Here is a 7,079-nt window from a genome sequence, read left to right on the forward strand (position 1 = left end):
TATCACCTTTGATGATGTAGAAGTCTGACTAGACTTCAAAACCATACGTTTACGTCGCTTTCGCAAAACTTTTCTTCGAATATTATTTACTTTTAGTTTATTTTGAAAATAAATATAATTAATTTTATTTAATTTGTCGTCAATGTCACATGTCGTTTTGTCATTATTTTTGTCACCATGGTGACCCTTATCTGTCAGTGTATTTGACTCTGACCTATCATTTTCTAAAGTGCCAGTATTAATAAACTTCGCATTAAACCTCGTTTTCAAAATTAAATGATTTTTGGAAAAATCTATCAAACAATTATTTTTATAAAGAAAATCTCTACCAAGAATTAAATTTTGATAAATATTTTTAATAATGACAAACTTATGGCTGAAGAAACAAGAATCTATTAATAAATTTAATGGTGCTTCTCCTATAATTGTTAAACTAGCACCAGAGACTGTAGTAGCAGAATGCTTCGCACTCTCTTTGATGCTTTGAATGTTGAGTTTTGTTGCAAACTCCTCGGATACACAAGAAATCGAAGCTCCTGTGTCCACTAACGCCCTGAACTCCTGTTGAGCAATCAGAACATTAATAAATGGACCGGTCTCACCAGACTTATGTTCTACTTCCGATCCAATGGCATGTAACTCCACAGGCTCCACGTTTCGCTCCTCATCGTGTTGTTCAATCTCCTTCTCTCTCATCTCCACATCTTTGTTCAGCTGCACTTCCTTCGTCATGCTAGAAATTAACTGTGTATTACTAGGTGTACACGGAGTACTTCTTTCATATTTCATGGAGTATTTCCTATCATCAATCAGTGGTGGAATCACTGGTAAATTGATAACATTTCTCTGTACTTTTCCAAATAAATCTCTCATTTGGAAAAGTGTATCACGCAGCTCATATTTTGATATAAAGAGCTGTGAGCTTAATATGGCTTTGTATTTAGAAACAAGCCCCTTCAAATATACTTTTATAAAAATGGCATCGTCTGCAATGTCTGCTTTGGTCTGTAAACCACACAGACGATAATAGAATGACAGTAATTCTTCTTCTTGCTCCTGTCGAGCGTTGTAGAATTTTTCTACATAATTTATATTATCTGGGAACTCTGCCCTAAGTTTATCGCATAGCGTCTTATACTCAATGGCCTCTACGTAAATATATTTGAAAAACGTCAGAGCAGGGCCTTGTAAATATGCACCTAGTAACAGTGCTAGATCCTTTTCCTTCCATTTATTAATGGCAGCAATGATGCGAAATTGGAAAAGGAAATCTTCAAAAGAAACGTCATTGACGCCAGAAAACAACTCTATGTCCTGGGACATCTTTCACACAATAAATTAATTAAAATTTCACTTAGCTGCTTTCATGCGTGTTCCAATATCTCATTAGAACTTATTCCAATGCCCAGGAATACTTCATCCAGGCTTTTCTTCTTCCCGTTTTCGAAACGTCACCAAGCGACTTTTTCGCGTGACCTGAAAAATACTTGGGGCTTTGGCGTCGGCGCCTCCACCAAATGTAGCGCGTGGCACGCGGAACGGAACCGGGGATCTTCAGGTTATTCAATTAAAAGATTGGAAAAAACTTTAACGTAGCGTTTATTTTCTGACTCGGGGGTGAAGTGACATACTTCAATATAAAAACTATTCTACTTCAAATCGAATATACTTATTTACATTATTGTCCGGCCAGGTATCAAATATAAAACACCAAAAAGTATCTAACTAAGACTACAGCTCTACAGTACATACATGAAAGAGAAGATAGACAGAACAATAAATGACTGAGATTTTTTTTGAGACCATGTAGTGACGTCATTTCGTCACAGAGGACTGATATTCCCTCGCCAAATACAGCAGGAGGCGTGCCCCTATAAATATTCCCGTAGCGGTTTTTACGAGTTCGGGGCGGCCCACAAAGGTGTGACGGTTTTCGTCGCCAACAGATTCGTGAACTTAGGCAATTTCCTTAAGTTATGCAATAAACTCAACAGGTGGGTGGTTGTTTGCCGAGAGGTTTGTGTCTTAGGCCTTTCGGTGGCTATTAATCATATTTCTGTTCACCGATAAAGAAGCAAATGTTCTATTATATGTGCAGTAAATGCGAAAGTAGTTTTGTCGGTTTGTCTGTTAGAGTTTTATGGATAATCTACTGAACTGATTTAGTTGAAATTTGGTTCACTTAGAGTATAGAGACTAGAGATGTGATTGCATAAAAGAATAAGTGAGGGAAGTAGGTAGTTCTTTTCGGACAAGGGTGAAACCCTAGGTACTGTAGAGATGTAGTACTGAAGTAGATTAGAAGTAGGTTTTATTTATTATATTTAATACCTGGCTGGACAATGATGTAAATAGATTCGATTTTGAATAGAATAGTTTTTATACTGAAGTATGTCACTTCGCCCCGAATCAGAAAATAAACCAAAGTTAAAGTTCCTTTTAATGTTTTAATTGAATATCCTGAAGATCCCCGGTCCCTAGCGCGCCACGCGCTAGGGACCGCGTACATAACCTAACATATACCTCATGCCCATAACGGCACATCCTAAACCTGACAGCAGTTCCCAGTTGATTCACAACATTTTCCGCAACCACAACATTACGAAAAACTTTTAAAAGTTTATCAAGAACCTTGCTTTATGAACGTTAATTTTAGAATAAACATGCGTTTATATGCCGCGACTTTAAATTGAAAATGACGCTTCGCTGAACGTACCCTTGGGACGGAACTGTATTAAGGACAGTGTTATCATCATAATATATTTTTTATACCACACATTTACCTTTAAGAAAGCATTTCAAAAAATATCTTCGTAGAGACGAATATCAAATTACTAAGAAACTATATTATTACTAAGAAAGTACCTACAAACTTTGAAATGCTTCATGCATATTTCCAAAAAGCTTTATTTTATAGACAAAAGTCCAGTCTGGCAAGTATAAATGTAACTTTTCTAAGTATACTTTGGACGCCAATAACTGGCTAACGTTGAGTAAAAAACCTCGATGTACCTAACCTAGTACGTCATCGCCAATCTGCATTGAGCAAGCGTGGCGATTATAGGTAGCTCAATCCTTTTTTGTATGAAAAGACGCACCTGCCCTGGGAAAGTAAAAGGCTGATAATGGCAAAAAAAAAATGGTTTACGTAGTTCAAGCTCGGAATGAATACTAATATGTGCATAATTTGACGTGGGGAGAATACCTCTATATACGGACGGCGGCGGGTTGTGATTTGAGGTCAGGAGATGAGCGTCGAGCTTTTACATGAGCTAGTGATGTTGACTGATCCTCTACATTAAAATTTGTGACCCAGTTTTATGATATTGCGCAACTAAATTTTAATTAAAGACTATTTCGCGCGACTACGGCAAAGCGAAAAGGGAGGCTTGCGATTTAAGCGTTTATTTTCGCTTTATGTTCTGTGCCTCAAAGGGATGGTTGCAGTTTCAACAAATATGTATACCAGAACGTCACGGTCACTTCAAATATTTGCACGAAGTATATCATGCAGTTTTTCCTTTACGGAGCCAAATACTGCAGTATTTACTCAAATGTATGGGAACGTTCTCTACAATGTGAACTTCAGCTTTGAAGGGGTTGTTACTTGGAATTCTGTGTTCAGTTTACTTTGTAATATTTTTAATAATTATTCAAATAAACGTCTCTTTGACGGTAGCTTTTTCATTTCTTTACGGTTAAACAATACCTTAACTATAATTTTACGTTTACGGAATTTCCGGGATGTTTCGTAGTGAAAACAAGAAACAGCAAGCAATGCCATTTTCCAAGACATGATAAAGAATTCCGTTCGAGCTAATTACTGTAAAAGACTTTGTACAATGCTCTTCGAACATATTAAATGTTTTCTTATTTAACAGTTGCAATGGTGAAAGCCTTTTTAAAAAGTATCAGACGAGACGTTTCCCGCTGTTCGGCCCTCGTTCTTAAAAAGTTTTTATTTAAAGTAAATATTTTGGAGTGTTTATAGAAAATTAGGTACCTAATATGTAACCTAAATGTGTCTAGCTAAGTCTACCCAGCGTTTGAAGGGGTTTGTTAAATATTTGGTTTATTTAAAAATTGACCAAATTATATTAAAACAAAAAGTTGGAAGGAAAGGATTTATCTTGTGTGACGGCTTCAGCAGTAGGTACAGCTATATTCACAAACACACACTCTTTACACCATTATACGAGAAAATTAATTTCTTTATGTTTCTTTTTTGAAAACCTGACCATGGTAGTACCTACTACTAAGGTAGAAGTTCACCGACAGAATAAATCTGTTTTCTTAAAACGACGGTTTACAATGAATTTTTACGCTCACTTTTCAAAGTAAGCAATAGTTTTATGAGAAACGGACGTTTTCGTTGACGGTGAACTTGGGCTCTAATAAGAGAGGAATAAAACATGATACAACACGACAATTACAAGAGTAGTAAAATGAATAATAAAACTGAACCCTGCGCTTTGCTGTTTATTACCTTTGAGTAAAAGCGTATTCAGTTTCTTGTAATAGTAGCTACAATTAAAATTATTTTCTAAAGATCGGAGAATAGCTATTATTACTAGCTTTTTATTTAACTTGTTATTATTTTTGCTATTTTCTTTGTACCTTCGCTTTTCTCAACTTTTTAGTACCTATGGATCATCAACAGATTTTTTTGTTGTCCTCTTGCTGTACAAAGGCCTCCTCTCACACGGAGAAGGATTGAGCGTTAATCACCACGCTTGCTCAAAGCTGGTTCGTGATTTCAGACTTTATATTTAAGGTCTGCTCGAGATGTCTTTCACCTTTCACTTAGAACGTAGGTGCATACAAAGTTAGAAAAGTTGCATTGGTGAGTACTTGCCAGACCTGGTATCGAACCCACACTCATAAGTAAGAGTTTGGTGCTTTATTAAGCCATTACGGCATTTTAACTATGACTAAATATCTGATATTTGTAGTGTGCGTTGTAATACCGATCTCCATAGTGATTTATGAGCCCGAACAAACTATCGGCCGACTAAAAGTTTGCAGTCTGCGGAAGCTCTTAATTGTACCTACTTAAAGACTACAGCTTTAGCTAATACTCCTCACAATTATAAATAAAAAAATACACTACACTTCACTCATATGCATAGGTAATAGGTATGTATCTAGTTAATTCCATAGTAAAACATTAGCCGGTCAATGGGTTAGCAGTAAATCGATTAAATGGTCAGGCCGCCCTTTCTTTGCACTTTCAATAATAAATGCCTCGAAACATTGGAAATAAGTTTCCAACTCGTGCCTATTGATTTTGTATTACAGTAGGTACTTAAGTCAAGGAAAGTTATCTTTAAACCTATTTACCTGTTTCTCCTTCTTCTTGTGTGGACTGAAAAAGTTTCAGTAGCCTCGTCGGTTTCAAGTGAGAGTGGGTTCGATTCCAGGTCAGGCAAGCACATGCAACTTTTCTAAGTTTGTATATACATACTTTCTAAGTTTGTAAGTACATACTTTCTAAGTATGTGTTGGACACCAATGACTGATTAAAGGTGAAGGATAACAGGAAACTTAGACTACAAAGTCTGAAATCACCAACCCGCGTTGAGGAAGCGTGGTCATTGGCGCTCAATCCTTCTCTGTGTAAAAAGATGCCAGCGTTTAGTGGGACGATAGAAAGGCTGATGATGATGATGATGATGACCACGGTTGCTCCCTGTGAAAGATACCTAAACCATGAAAAGGAACTCGTCGGAACTCGGAAAATCGCACTACAAACCCTTGCACGGCGGCAGTTACGACCTTTAGACCAACAGAACAGTCCTGCTGACAAAAAACACCCACAAAAAATTAAAAAAGTTACTTACTATTCCTATTCGATGCTTTCATATTAAAACAGTAAATAAAAAAACCTAAATAAACAGTTTTTTCACCATAATTTAGGCTCATTTGGCCGTCAGCGGGCTGAATTGATCACCTGTCCTGCGTTGACAGTTCACAACTGTTTCAGTTTCAGTCCTTCGTCGCTCGCACACTCGTAATGTCACTCTACGTCAATCAGACAAAACGCTCTGACGACAACGTTAAAAACCAATCAAGATGGAGCGTGCACCTTTACAAATGGTTTGGGGTTCTGTAGCTAAATACACTAGTTAAGTTGAAAACGTTTTATTGTTTTATAAATAAATAAAAATACATTTATTTTAGGGAAACATAACCCATATTATTATCTAGGTACATACACATAATTTAAATTTAAATTGGCACATATACAAATTATTGCAATTTATTATAACAAACAAAAAAACAATAAAATTGCCAATATACATAAAATGTAAAAATGTAGGCTAACGGCAAGTTTCTTCATCAAAAGTTTAAGTTAAAGTAATGTCTAAAGTAAAAGTAACGGTCAAATTCGTTTTTTCAAGGCTAAAGTGACAGCAAAATTCATAGAAAAATTGAATTTAACCGTTAGGTACTTTTACTTTAGACATTACTTCGACTTTTACTTTGGCTTTAACTTTTGATGAAGAAACTGGCTGTAAGTTAATTAAATAGTAATTAACATCAAATTATTTTGTGTAAGTTTTGAATGCGTTAATTTCAGGAATTAGGTAAACTGATTTTGAAAAAAAAACAGAGTTACATAGTATACATTGACCGAGAAAGGCTGTAGGCTAGTTTTTATCCGGGTGCGCGGAGTAGGTTCCATAGGACACAGGTGCAACTGTTAGAAGGAGGAAGTCAGTTTTAATAATATTTGGAAATAACACTTTTACTGAAAAACAGCTAAACAGTCTGAAAAAAAAGTATCTTCATTGGTAGGATTCGAGGATCTGTATGTTTTTAAGTTGTTCCGTAAAGAAAAAGTTTTCTTGAACACGAGTGAAAGCGCGGGAAAGTAGCACCAACTTTAAAGTGACTTTTATAAGTTTGAACATCTTAATTATAAAACGGTAAATAAACTTGGTAATAGTTTACCTATAAAGTTATTACTGCGGTCATCAACCTTTGAATAGCGGTCAACTGAAAATAGATGAAGATATATTTTCGTAATGACTTTAGACTTTGATTAAAGCGTTTTATAGAATACACTTATTTTATGG

The sequence above is a fragment of the Helicoverpa armigera genome, chromosome 1 (genome assembly GCF_030705265.1).
Source record: "Helicoverpa armigera isolate CAAS_96S chromosome 1, ASM3070526v1, whole genome shotgun sequence".
NCBI classification, from domain to species: Eukaryota; Metazoa; Arthropoda; class Insecta; order Lepidoptera; family Noctuidae; genus Helicoverpa; species Helicoverpa armigera.